This window comes from Dama dama, chromosome 20, assembly GCF_033118175.1.
Source record: "Dama dama isolate Ldn47 chromosome 20, ASM3311817v1, whole genome shotgun sequence".
Classification (NCBI taxonomy): Eukaryota; Metazoa; Chordata; class Mammalia; order Artiodactyla; family Cervidae; genus Dama; species Dama dama.
The window spans coordinates 83,582,143-83,596,188 of record NC_083700.1 but is presented as its reverse complement, the minus strand read 5'-3'; the positions used below and the strand labels follow the sequence as shown (position 1 = coordinate 83,596,188).

General features: G+C 40.9%; 1 protein-coding gene and 1 long non-coding RNA gene across 12 annotated transcripts in view; one reads left to right on the top strand and one right to left on the bottom strand.

Annotated features, from left to right (window-relative positions):
* The window catches only part of FGGY (FGGY carbohydrate kinase domain containing), a 475,197-nt gene that overhangs the window by 428,746 nt on the left and 32,405 nt on the right, over positions 1-14,046 (top strand). The window lies entirely within an intron of this gene.
* The window catches only part of LOC133041280 (uncharacterized), a 51,453-nt gene that overhangs the window by 18,781 nt on the left and 18,626 nt on the right, over positions 1-14,046 (bottom strand). For 2 of the 3 annotated variants that reach the window (XR_009689213.1, XR_009689211.1), the window contains exon 3: positions 128-302. The exons of the other annotated variant lie outside the window; for it this stretch is intronic. This is a non-coding gene — a long non-coding RNA (uncharacterized LOC133041280). The remainder of the gene's footprint in view (positions 1-127; positions 303-14,046) is intronic. 3 annotated transcript variants of the gene reach the window in all.

Below are 14,046 nucleotides of genomic sequence, written 5' to 3'. Positions count from 1 at the left end.
CACAGAGAAGTAACATGGTTGTGGTCACGCAGCTGGTAAATAGAGAAACTAAGTTTTGCACCCAGGCAGTTTGGCACCAGAGTCCTTGTTCTTAGTCATTTTCAGATGGTCTCTGAGGCACATTTACCTCAGGGATGGTTCTGGGGTTAAGGCCATTCTATCCCACCCCATCAGGGCTTCCACGTGGCTCCGTGATAAAGAACCTGCCTTCCAATGCCAGAGCCGCAAGAGACACAGGTGCGGTTCCTGGGTCAGGATGGTCCCCTGGAGGAGGAAATGGCAATCCACTCCAATATTCTTCCCTGGGGGGGGAAAAAAAAAAAAAAAAAAAAAACATGGATAGAGGAGCTTGGCGGCAACAGTCCTTGGAGTCACAAAGAGTCAGACATGGCTGAGCGACTGAGCACCCATACACACACGTCCTACCCCATAACTGCACGCTGACAGCCCTGCCTCTACACCACAGGGTCAGGGACCTCCCGCTGAGAAGACCCCTTGCCACAGCCTGTCTGGAACATTTCACTGTACCCTCCACACGGACCCCTCCCCACCCCTGCCCCCTCCTGGCTCCTGGCCATTCCCAGTGCCCTTGGTTCTAGCCTTCCAATCCTGGAGCACTTGTGCCCAATAACATACTTCTGGTTCCCCTTTGAATAGCTTGTTCTTGCCCCTGGGACACTTTAACCTCTTGGTTCAAGGTAAGACTCTAGCACCCAGCTTCCTCCCTCCAGTGCCAGCCCACAGGAGTGGCATCGCCATCAGATTTGTGCTGGATCCTGGAAACAGAACTGGACAGCTTGCTCAGCCACTTTCTCAAGGGCTGGTCCCGGACAGTGTTACCAGTCCCACCCATTCCTGGCCCAGTAGCTGCCAATCCAACTAGATGAGGCTATTCTGGGAGCAGCAAAGACTTATTCACACTAGTGAGGTCTTTAAACAAAAGAAGTCAAAAGGCCTTTCACTGTTGTTTGTTGGTTGTTTGCTTTTCTTAATGTGCGTTAAAATTCTACCCAGAATGCTATAGCCGTTAAGTCATGGCCTCTGAAATCAGAAGCATATGGGTTCAAAATCCATTTCTCCTACTTGCTAGCTGTGTCATCCCAGGAAAATTGCTCTGTCTCTGTCCTTCATTTGTAAAGTGGAGGGGAAAAGGCCTGTCTTCTGGGGTAGTGGTGAGACGTTGGTGAAATGATATATGCAGGCACGTGTGACACCACATGACCAGCAGTGAGTTCTCAATACATGGTAGTTATTATCAGCATTATATTAAGTATCATTATATAAGTTTTGTTCAAGACTCCCTAGAGATGGTTCACTCAGTTATTTACTCAACAGACATTTATCAGGAGGCTACTCTTTGCCATATCTATGCCAGATACAAATATAGGATGTATGTTTATGAGAGGAAGCAATGCATGTTAATCATTTATTATAGGCCATACCCTATTCTAGGCATTTTTAGGGACATGAGCTTCCAGATGTTCAAGCTGGATTTAGAAAAGGCAGAGGAACCAGAGATCAAATTGCCAACATCCACTGGATCATCGAAAAATTAAGAGAGTTCCAGAAAAACATCTATTTCTGCTTTATTGACTATGCCAAAGCCTTTGACTGTGTGGATCACAGTAAACTGTGGAAAATTCTGAAAGAGATGCGAATACTAGACAACCTTCCCTGTCTCCTGAGAAACCTGTATGCAGGTCAGGAAGCAACAGTTAGAACTGAACATGGAACAACAGACTGGTTCCAAATAGGAAAAGGAGTACATCAAGGCTGCATATTGTCACCCTGCTTATTTAACTTATATGCAGAGTACATCATGAGAAATGCTGGGCTGAATGAAGCACAAGCTGGAATCAAGATTGCCGGGAGAAATATCAATAACCTCAGTTATGCAGATGACATGACCCTTATGGCAGAATGTGAAGAAGAACTAAAGAGCCTCTTGATGGAAGTGAAAGAGGAGAGGGAAAAAGTTGTCTTAAAGCTCAAAATTCAGAAAACTAAGATCATGGCATCCGGTCCCATCACTTCATGGCAAATAGATGGGGAAACAGTGGAAACAGTGGCTGACTTTATTTTTCTGGGCTCCAAAATCACTGCAGATGGTGATTGCAGCCATGAAATTAAAAGATGCTTACTCCTTGGAAGGAAAGTTATGACCAAGCTAGACAGCATCTTAAAAAGCAGAGACATCACTTTGTCAACAAAGGTCTGTCTAGTCAAGGCTATGGTTTTTCCAGTAGTCATGTATGAATGTGAGAGTTGGACTATAAAGAAAGCTGAGCACCGAACAATTGTTGCTTTTGAACTGTGGTGTTGGAGAAGAGAGAATCCCTTGGACTGCAAGGAGATCCAACCAGTCCTTCCTAAAGGAGATCAGTCCTGGGTGTTCATTGGAAGGACTGATGTTGAAGTTGAAACTCCAGTACTTTGACCACCTGATGCGAAGAGTTGACTCATTGGAAAAGACCCTGAAGCTGGGAAAGATTGAGGGCAGGAGGAGAAGGGGACGACAGAGGATGAGATGGTTGGATGGCATCACCGACTCAATGGACATGGGTTTGGGTGGACTCTGGGAGTTGGTGATGCACGTGGAGGCCTGGTGTGCTACAGTTCATGGGGTCACAAAGAGTTGGACATGACTGAGCAACTGAGCTGATACTGACTGATATCATTTTATCTATTTTTATCTATATATTTATTTTTTAATTTATTTTTTAACCTTATAAACATATATTTTTATTTATTAATATTTTTACAGTAGGTCCTTGTTTATCTTTTGATCCCTGGGTTAGGACAATACCCTGGAGAAGGGAATGGTTACCCACTCCAGTGTTCTTGCTTGGAGAATTCCATGGACAGAGGAACCTGGTGGGCTACGTACGGTCCATGGGGTCACAAAGATTCAGACACAACTGAGTGATTAACACTTTCACTTTGTTTATCTTATCTCATTTTTAAATGTATTTTTATAGAAATATAATTGCTTTACAATGTTGTTACTTTCTGCTGTACAGTGAAATGAATCAGCTATATATATATATACTCTATATATATATATATATATATATATATATATATACCCTCCCTCTTGGACCTCCCTCCAATCCCACCCCCATCCCACCCACCTATGTCATCACAGAGCACCAAGCTGAGCTTCCTCTTCTTTATAGCAGGTTCCCACTAGCTATCTGTCAAGTCTAATCTCCCACCTCGTCCCCCGCTCCCCTTGCCTCCCTGTAACCACATGTCCATTCTCTATATCTGCATCTCTATTCCCACCCTGGAAATATGTTCATCTGTACTATTTTTTTAGATTCCACATATATGAGTTAACATAGCAGTGTGTCCATATCAATCCCAAACTCCCAATTTATCCCTCCTTCCCACCTTTCCCCACTGGCAACCATAAATTCATTCTTTAAATCTGTGAGGCTGTTTCTATTTTGTAAATAAGTTTCTTTAAAATATATATATACAAATGAACTTACATTTCATCTTGATAAGATCTTTTCAGGCAGACATTAGAATTGTCATTTTACAGATGAAGAAACTGAGGTTCAGAAAGATTGGCTTCTCCAAAGACGTGTCCCGTGATTGAGTGTAGCCGTAAATAAACCAAGATACTCTGAGATCAAGTCCCCACTATTGAGAGATTCACACTTTATTCTCATATTCATGCAGTTGAATGCCTTTGTTTATGTACCTTTCTGGTAAAAAGGAAGTTCAAATAAAAGTATTTTTTATTTCAGCCTGTTGGTACAAATCTCTGAAAGAGATGAGAGTTCTGTGCCTATCTTAGCATGCTAGTGATGAGCCTGGGGGGCTGTCCTCAAATGATTGGGGATTTTGTCATCCTGAAGGATAACTTCTCTCCTTATGTGGGACTGGAATTAGAGAGGGAAAAGGCAGTAAGTAAGGAGCTTATATTGGACTCACCCAAGGCATACTTCGCAAGTTATTTTGTTTTGTTTTTTAAATCAGTCTCAGTCATAAGCTTGCTTTTTGGATCAATGCCTTATGCCTCTAGCCATTGAAAGCCAAGTATGTCAAGGGAAAAAAAGTTCCTTCAGTTACTTGAGGTTTTATTCTGTTTCTACTTTGGTGGTTTGAAACTAATTACAGACTCTGGGTTGTGCCTGCATGTCCAAAATGAAGTGAGAGTTTGAGCCAATTGCTCTAATAACGAAGAGAGGAAAATCCACTTTTCTTTCCATTATCTAAAGATTTCAGGCATATGTAGTTTTTTTTTTTTTTAAATTGAATTATGTGAAAAGTTGGCCTCAAGCCTTCATTTCACTTTGCCTGTCTAGAAACTAGACTGAAATTTAGTTTCAGGGAGGAGATGGCATGCCTTAGACTGCTTTGGTGGGTCTAGAGGGTCTTGTTAGAGCAATTAATGGCTAAGAGATTTTGTGTTCTTAAGATAAAATATTTGCATATACTTGGGGGAGGGAGGTGTATTACAAAGGCTATCTCTTTATTTAAGCTGTTTTGAAAGACTGAAGCACCTAAAATAAATTTCAAAATGAACAGTTTCCATTCATCTCATTTATTGATTCATTTATTTGATCCTCACTGTGGCCTGCAAGGCTGCCCGCCTGGCACCCAGTCCTTTTCTGACTTCATCTCGGGCTCTTTGCCCCTTTCCCAGGTTGCATATCTGCCCTGGCCCCTTCACTGTCTGGCCGTATACTAAGCACACTTCCACCTCTGGGCCTTCAGGCATACAGTTCCCTCTGCGTAGAATCCTCTTCCTCAGATATTTGCATGGTTCATCCTCTCATCCCTTTCAGATCTCTGCTCAAATATCGTTGTATCAGAGAGATGCCATTCCTGCTACCCTGTACAAACTGACTTCTCTACTCCTGTAGAGAATTCTTCATCCCCTTATCCTACTTGATTTTGTTTCCCTAGTACTCATCACCACCTAACGTAATGTATGTGTATGTGTACTTATTCATACATTATTTTAATAAACTCTTTTTTAGAACAATGCTGTATTTATAGAAAATTATATAAAATTATGTAATTATATCTCTGTAAAAATACAGAGTTTTCATAAACTGGGCATAAACCCCATGTCCAGTGTCCCTTATTATTAGTATCTTACATTAGTATAGTATGTTTGTTGCAATTAGTTAACCAATACTGATAGGTTATTATTAAAGTCCATACTTTATTTAGATTTTGTTAATTTTAATATCCTTTACTTGTTCCAGGATCCCATCCAGCATATTAGATTACACTTAAACATCATGTGTCCTTAGGCTTCTCTGGTTTTTCATGACCCTGACAGTTTGGAGGAATTTTATAGAATGTTCAATTGGCATTTGATACTTCTCTTATGATTAGACTGTGGTTGTTTGGGGGAGGAGGACCACGGAGATGAAGTACCATTCTCATCACATCACGTCAAGGGTACATACCGTCAACATGACTTGTTGGTGTTAATGCTGACTTTGATCACCTGGCAGAGGTGGTGTAGGCCAGGTTTCTCCACTGTAAAATTACTCTTTTTCTACTTTATATGCTGTTCTCTTTGGGAGGAAGTCACTATGTGGATCCCACACTTAACAGCATGGAAATTATGCTCTATTTCCTAAGGGTGGAATATTTACATAGACTTAGAATTCTGTGTGGGAGATTCATCTCCTTATTCATTCATTCTTGCTTTATTTACTCAGTCATTTCTTTATGATAGTTTGGGCTCATAGATATCTATGGTATATTTCGGGTTATAATCCAATACTACTTACTCTGTTTCCCAATTCTTCTACTTTTGACCATTGCAAGCTCCTTAATTGCCTTCTTTATCTCTCTGATAAAACCTCACAATTCTGTATGTATTTTTTTTAATTACTTCTTTAATTTTGGGCAGTACAAGATGTTCCAGGCTCATCTTTTATATTTCTTGCCCCAGACCTGGAATCAGCCACTTCTCCAAGGAACTCTTGTTTTTATTAGAAAATGATATTAGAAACCAAAATCTGGGCATCACGTGTGCTCACTCCTGAGCTGTTTTTGCTTCTAGGGAGTCCAGCTGACAGTGAAGGGAAATATATGTGCCTATACTAATCTGTGTATATCCCCATCTCTGTAAGTATTTCTCTATATAATCATCTCCATCTACATTAAGCTACACATTAGTTTATACTGATGTCTACAACTGTAGTCTGTTATAGCATGAATTATTCTAACCTTCCCGTTTCGCTTATTTATAAACTCTCACTCAAATAGTGAGAAACCTGGCTCCCACCATTCACCATCATTTTTTAATTGTTCAGTTCCAGTGTACCTGTATGGAAATATCAGAATTGTTAAGCCAGACTCTTACAGAGAATAGCTTTATCAACTAGAGTACAGTGTTTACGTACAGTTTCTTTTGCCTTTAGTTTTACAAACTCTACTCATTTCCAAAATTACTTAGATCAGCACATTAATCTCCCACGACCTACAGTGAGACTGTCTCATGTCATACATTGTATTACAGTTAGATTGCTTGACACGTACTGTATTCCATCATAGGATTCCCCTCATCTCTGAAATTATCTTTTGAATTTGCATATCTTATGGTTCACTCTTTGCGCTGTCACCTTCAGTGGTTTTGACAAATGTATAATGTTGTATAAAGACAGTTACATTCCAGAATGTCACATAATTGGAATCATGAATATGTAACCTTTTCAGACGCATTTCTCTCACTTGGTAATATGCATTTAAGATGCATCCATGTCTTACTGAGGCTTGGTAGTTCATTTCTTTTTATTGTGTAATAATATTCAATTGGTGTAGATGGTATAGATATACCAGTTTGTTTATTCACTCACCTACTGAAGGACATCCTGGTTGTCTCCAGTTTTTGGTGACTATGAATAAATATTTGCATGTAGGTTTTTGTATGGACTTTAGTTTTCAAATGGGTAGGAATACAATTGCTAGGTTTTACAATAAGACTATATTCACATTTGTTATAAAAGAGCAAACTATCTTCCAAAGTAGCTGTACTATTTTGCAGTTCCACCAGCAAAGATTGAGAGCTTCTATTGCTCACCATTTATGTGAAAGTTTGATACTGCCAGTTTTGTGGATTTGAGCTATTTTGTAGTGATATATAGGTTTGTAGTGATATATCATTATTGTTTTAATTTTTAATTTGCTAATGGAAAACGATGTTGAGCATCTTTTCGTATGATTATTTGCTGTATGATTTGCCATATGATTATCAGCCTATCTTCTTTGGTTAAGTTCATATCTTTTAGTCATGTTTTTACTGGGTTGCCTCTGTTGTTATTGTTGAATTTTAAGTATTCTTTGTATATTTTGGATACAAATTCTCAAATATATGTTCTCCAAGTCTGTGGCTAGTCTATTCATTCCCTTGAAATTGTTTATCACAGAGCAGTTTTTAATTTAAATTTTAATGATCCAGCTAATCGACTTTTTCTTTCGTGGATTGTTCTTTTGATGTTGTATCTAAAAACTTACTGTTAAACCCAAGGCCACCTTAATTTTCTCCTGTGTTATGTTCTAGAACTTTTATGGTTGTTCATTTTACCTTTAGGTTTATGAACCATTTTAAGTTATGTTTTGTGGGAGGTATAATGTCAGTGCATAGATTATTTTATTATTTTTTTTGCATATTTGTGTCCAGTTGTTTCAGCATCATCTATTGAAAGGACTACCCTTTATCCTGTGAGTTGACTTTGCTCCTATGTCAAAGATCAGCTAATTGTGTTTGTGTGGCCCTATTTATGGACTTACTTCATTGATCTGTTTTCCTGTTCTTTCACCAGTACCACACTATTGTGATTATTATAGCTTTATGTAAGTCACGGGTTTCCCCTGGTAGCTCAGCCAATAAAGAATCTGCCTGCAGTGCTGGAGACCCCAATTGGATTCCTGGGTCAGGAAGATCCCCTGGAGAAGGGATAGACTATCCACGCTAGTATTCTTGGACTTCCCTGGTGGCTCAGATGGTAAAGAATCTGCCTGCAATGTGGGAGACCTGGGTTTGATCCCTGGGTTGGGAAGATCCCCTGGAGAAGGGAACAGCTACCCACTCCAGTGTTCTTGCCTGGAGAATTCCATGGACAGAGGAGCCTGTCAGGCCCCAGTCCATGGGGTCACAGAGTCAGACATGACTGAGCGACTTCCACTTCACACAGTGAGTCATGAAGTCTGACTTTGTTCTTCTTCTTTACTATTATGTTGACTAATCTAAGTCTTTTGCCTTTCCATATAAATCTTAGAATCATTTTGTTGGTAATTTACAAAATAGCTTTCTGAATGTTCAGTTGGGACTGTGTTGAATCTATTGATCAAGTTGGGAAAATTTGTCATCTTAACAATATTGAATCTTACAATCCATGAATACAGAATATCTCTCCATTTACTTAGATCCTCTTTAATTTCTTTCATTAGAATTATGTACTTTTCCATATATAGATTCTGTATATTTTATGTTAAATTTATGCCAAAATACTTTAGATTTTGCAGTATGCTAATAAAAATTATTTTAACTTCAAATTCCAGAATTTCATTGCTAGCAACTTTGTGGAGCAACTTGTGGGACATAATTATATATTACCTTATGTCCTGTGACTTTACTGTGCTCTTTTATTAGTTCAAAAAGATGTTTTGTTTGTTTGTTTGTTTTTATTATTTGGAGTTTTCCACATAGATAGTTATGTCATCTAAGAATGAAGACAGCTTTATTTCTTCTTTCCCAATCTGTATGCTTTTTGTTTCCTTTTCTTGTCTTATTGTACCATCTAAGACCAATACAATCTTGAATAAGAATGGTAAGAAAGGACATCCTTGCCTTTTTCCCAGCTTTAAAAGAAAAAACATCCAGTTTCTTCTCATTAAGTATGATGTTAGCTGTAGAGGTTTTGGTAGATGTTCTTTATCAAATTGAATATGTTCCCATATTTTCCAAGTTTGCTGAGAGTTTTTAATCATGAGTGGTGTTAAAGTTTATCAAATGTCTTTTCTGCATCTATTAATATGATTGTTATTCTTTAACCTGTTGATGTGGTGAATTACACTGATTGAATTTTGAGTGTTGAACCAGTCTTGCATAACTGGAATAATTTATATTTGACTGTGGTGTCTATTTCTTTTTATACATTGTTTAATTTGACATGCTAATATATTGATAATATTAAAGATTTTGCATCTCTATTCATGACATGTATTTGTTTTTGGATTTCCTTTCTTGAATATCTTTATCTAATTTTTGGTAGTAGAGTAATGCTGGCCTCAGAATGAGTCAGAATGTCTTTCCTCTGCTTCTCTTTTTTTTGGAGGAGATATTGAAGAACTGGTATAATTTATTTTTTAAGTGTTTGATAGGATTCACTAGTAAAACCATCTGAGCCTGGTGCTTTGTGAGCTTTATTGAAGTTTGAATCTTTCATTGAATAGTCTGTTTCATCTAAGTTATAAAATTTGTGGGCATAGAGTTGCTCATAGATTCTTTTTTTATCTGATCAATGTCCATGGGATCAGTAATCATGATCTCTCTTTAATATCTGATATTAGTATTTTGTGTCCTCTATCTTGGTTAACCTGATTAAAGGTTCATTTATTTAATTGATCTTTTCAAAGAACCAGATTTTAGTTTCATTGGTTTTCTCTATTGTTTTCCTGTGTTTGGTTTCATTGATTTCTGCCTTTTATTATTTTTTTCTTGCTTTTTTTTCTTATTTCTTTCTTTGTTTGATATAGGCTTAAACTGTTTCTCTGTCTTAGGGCTTCCCCAGGAACTCCTGCATAAACAGAGCCTGCATCTTTCAGCTGTAATCCACTATTATTTTACTGGAGCATTGTTAGTGTGATTTTAAGGGGTGGGAAAGGGAAAGCACTGTAGAATCTTTTGATTTAATCTTGAGCCTGTGTCCTTGGGTTGTGACCTTCCCAAAGGTTTCTTACCTTTTTACCTCCCTTGTTAAGTGAGAAAGGGAGGTTAGAAGGGACTAGAGTCCAAAAGATGTCCCTCCCCTGGATAGGATGAGGCTTTGGTTAAGCCTTTTATCCTTGAAAGTAGACCTTTATTATAAAGAACACTCTGGCATATTTCACAGTGTTTCTTCCTTTTCACTCCTGCTGGAACCAGTGGGGGATCATTCTTGCTTCTTTACAGTGAGTACCTGGTAGGGTTCCCAGAGGTAAAACTCATGAATGTGTGGGCCTCCCCCTAAAACTACAGCCCCTGAAATTTCTCAGTCTCATGCTAAGACACACTCAGCCCCCAGCACTTCATCAAAATTATCACTTAAATGTTTCTACCACTTTGTGACTCCAGTGGCTTCTACTCTAGGTAAGGAGATCTTGCCTGCAACTCTTTGGAATTCTCCTGTCTCTCCAGAACTCAGGCTGGTGGTTTGCCCCGTAACCTCATTTCTCCAAACAATCTGAGTGGAAGTGAAAGTTGCTCAGTCATGTCTGACTCTTTGTGACCCCACAGACTCTCCATGGAATTCTCTAGGCCAGAATACAGGAATGGGTAGCCATTCCCTTCTCCAGTGGATCTTCCCAGGGATCAAACCCAGGTCTCCCACATCACAGGCAGATTCTTTACCAGCTGAGCCACAAGGGAAGCCCAAGAATACTGGAGTGAGTAGCCTATCCCTTTTGCAGTGGATCTTCCTGACCCAGGAATCGAACCAGGGTCTCCTGTATTGCAGGCGGAAACAATCTGAGAGCAATCAGTAATTTTCCATTTGTTAGCTCTTTTCTTATTATAGGAATGGGAGTAATGACTTCTAACTTCTTTACACACTGGAGCTATAAAAGGAAGTCACTCTATATATTTCCTTAGTGTATTTTCTGATTCTCCTACAGGAATATAAATTTATGAAAGCAAGGGCTGTGTCTGTTTTATTCACTAGTATATTTTCAATAGCTGAAATAGTACCTGACTCAAAGTAGCTGCTTAATAAATATTTGTTAGATACATTGATTAATCAGTTGATATTCACTGGGCACATCAGTATACTAGGCACTGTGCTTGGTATGGAGACACAGCAATGAAAAAGTAAGTTCCCATGTGTCTACAGCCGTTACAGTGGTAGTAGGGAGCATGGTAGACATACTGTAAATGGAAATAACAATAAACTATGAATTAGGAGATAGGTAGGTATTGAAGCATGGAAGACACCTACCTAAACTAGCCTAAGCAATATGGAGGTAAAAGATTGCCAGAGGAGGAAACCACCATGTGAGTTGAGTTGTAAAGAACAAGTCACTTCTAGCCCATATAAGGGAGGGTGATGCTGGCAGAGGAACCAGCGCGGACCTGTTAAAGTTCATGTAGGACAACGTGTAAAGTGATTTTCTCACCACAATTCATGTAACATTTAGCCGCACAAAGCAGGCACCATTAATTCATTTCACAGATCAGAGGGTTTAAGTGACTTGACAGAATGTCACCAATGCTGAGCCGTGGAGCAAGTCCCTTTGAGTCCAGAGTCCATTTTCCTCCTGCTGCAAAGATGACTAAAGCTCGAGTCAGAGCCTGGCGGAGGAGCCAAACACGTAAACAGATCTTGCTGGTGCCAATTGCTCCCTTTGAATTTGCTTCATTGTCGTTTTTCTTTAAGACTGCAGCCCTCGAAGTAGTGAGCTGCAAATCAGGGCTTCTTTGCAAATGCCCACAAACCACTTGGGGGGAGTTTTGTCAAAGAAGGCGGGAAAGAAAAATAAATGTGGGCTTCTGCTCTTTAAACCTCAGCCCAGTGAGGCGGACTTCCCGGAATACTTCAGGCCGCTTCAAAGGCCTATTGTGGGAAATCTCCAGATGTGCGTGGAAAACCTCACTGGGGAGCTTCCCAGTGAAGAGGCCTTTTAAGCTTGAACTGAGATGAAGGAAGTTGACGTGATGAGTCCTACCAGGTGGCCCGTTTTCTGAAGGCCCCCAGATTCCACCATGACTTTGAGAAGGCGGGGGTGGGGGTGGGGGTGGGGTGTGCGGATTAGCCAGTTCAGATGCCTTTGCCCAACAGTGCATCTTCTTTGATTGTGGAAAGTGCAGGTCTTTTTTTTGCTAGAGTCAGGGGTGGGGGGCATTCACCAAATGATTTATCTACTTTAAATGGTTAGTGACAGCCTGGTCATTCCTCCAGCCCATCTTGGGAGAGCTGGGAGGGATTTCAGGATTGGAAAAAGTCAAGGCCCTGAGCAATTCATGCCAGTTCTCACAAGGATGCCTCTTGGCGTTCTGAGAGCCAGCATCCTCGGGATTCTTGCTCAGAGACTGTCCTGAATCTCCACTTAACCCATTTATCCACCCAGTGCCCCATGAGGCCTCAATTTAACATCTTCTTGCTAGACACAGTGGAATCAGACAGACCCAGGTTTAAATCCTGGCTCTCAGGTTAGCTTTGCCATCTTGGAGAGAGCAACTTCAATTTGACCAGATCTCAGCTTCCTCATTTGTAAAATGAGGGGACCTAGTCTCTGCACCATTACCCATGTGGAGGAGATGAAGGACTGAGTTGATGCACTCGTGGGACCCAGCACATAGCCTGGCACAGAGTAAAGACCCACTCTGCGTTTATCCCTTTCCTCTTCCCACCAGTCGTAAAGGAAGGCAGGGGCTGTCCCTTTGGGCCTTTGAATGTTTCTTCTGTAGCTCTTTAAATCCTCTCCCTGCCTCGTCCATATGGGCTTAGCTAAGTATTTTGAGATCACAGTGTATTTAAGGGAAAGTCCTTTTGGCTACAGCTAAAATTAGGCCTCTCTTTTGCTCCTCTGTTTACCGCCCCCCTTCCTCTTTTCACTAAGCAGAGGCATTGACACTGAGAAACACTTGAGAAAAGTTGGGAGAACAGCTGGGAGTTGTTCTAGATACTGGCAGCTGCTGCCTCTCAGCACACAGGCACCGAAGAGGATGCTCCTGATCCGAAGGGAGAGAGGGTGCCTCAGAGAAGACGGAGGGACGCCAGAGCCTGCCTGGGCTTGGCAAACTGCAGGGTCGGGGGGCGGGGGGGGGAGCAGGTCCCATTACTGTGTCCTCCACCTTCTGCTCAAAGAAAGAAAGAAGCGGGTGGCGGGGCGGGGCGGGAGGAGTGGCAGATCAGAGAGAACTGTGGAGACAGAGCGAAAGAGCTGAAGGGAAGGTGGTGTTCAGAAGTTCAGCGAGGTGGCTAGTTATTTAGCTGGCTACTTCATGCAAACAGCTTCTTCTCCTTCTGGGACTCGGATGGCGGATGGTGGAATTCTGAGCTGAGTGCTGGTGAGCTGGGGCTCCGGGCTGCTCTCCCACTGGAAAGTACAGCCTCACTCGGAGATGGCCTCTGACTGCCTACCCTGCACCTCCATCCCTGTTGCTGCCGCAGCTCAGCCCACTGCCTTTCCATCATCTCCCTCTCCAGGTCTTCCTTTCCTGCAGCCACATCACCTGAGTTTTATCCAGGTGTCTGCCGGCTAGCTATGTGACCTGGGTTGGGCAAGCTACTTCCCATCTTTGTGCCTCATTTTCCTTAGCTGAAAAATGGGGACACTAATGGTGATAATCTCAGAAAGTTGATGTAGAGATTAATGAGTAAATAGTTATCAGGTATTTGGTATGGTGACTGGCACGTAACTGCTCAATATTGCTTTCTCTGTCGTTGTCATCACTGTTATCATTGTTCTTATTCCTTTTATTGCCTTGGCTGTGATGCTGCCCCTCCCCCAACACACAGACTTTTTCTTGTGACCTCAGTCCTCCTGTTCCTTCCGTCATGAGTTTAAATGTCACTTCCTGAGAAAAGTATTTCCCAACACCCCCCAATCTAAGCTAGTGTTCTTCACATGATATCCTGTAGCCCAGTACTTCCGCTGCACAAGTGTAATGAATTGGTATAGATATTTTTGAGGATATTTGTTTACTGTTTGTTTCTGGTAAGTCTATCAAGGGTGAGAACTATGCTGATTTTTTTTTAATTGGGGGCTAATTACTTTACAATATTGTAGTGGGTTTTGCCATACACTGACATGAATCAGCCATAGGTGTACATGTGTTCCCCATCCTGAACCTCCCTCCCACCTCCCTCC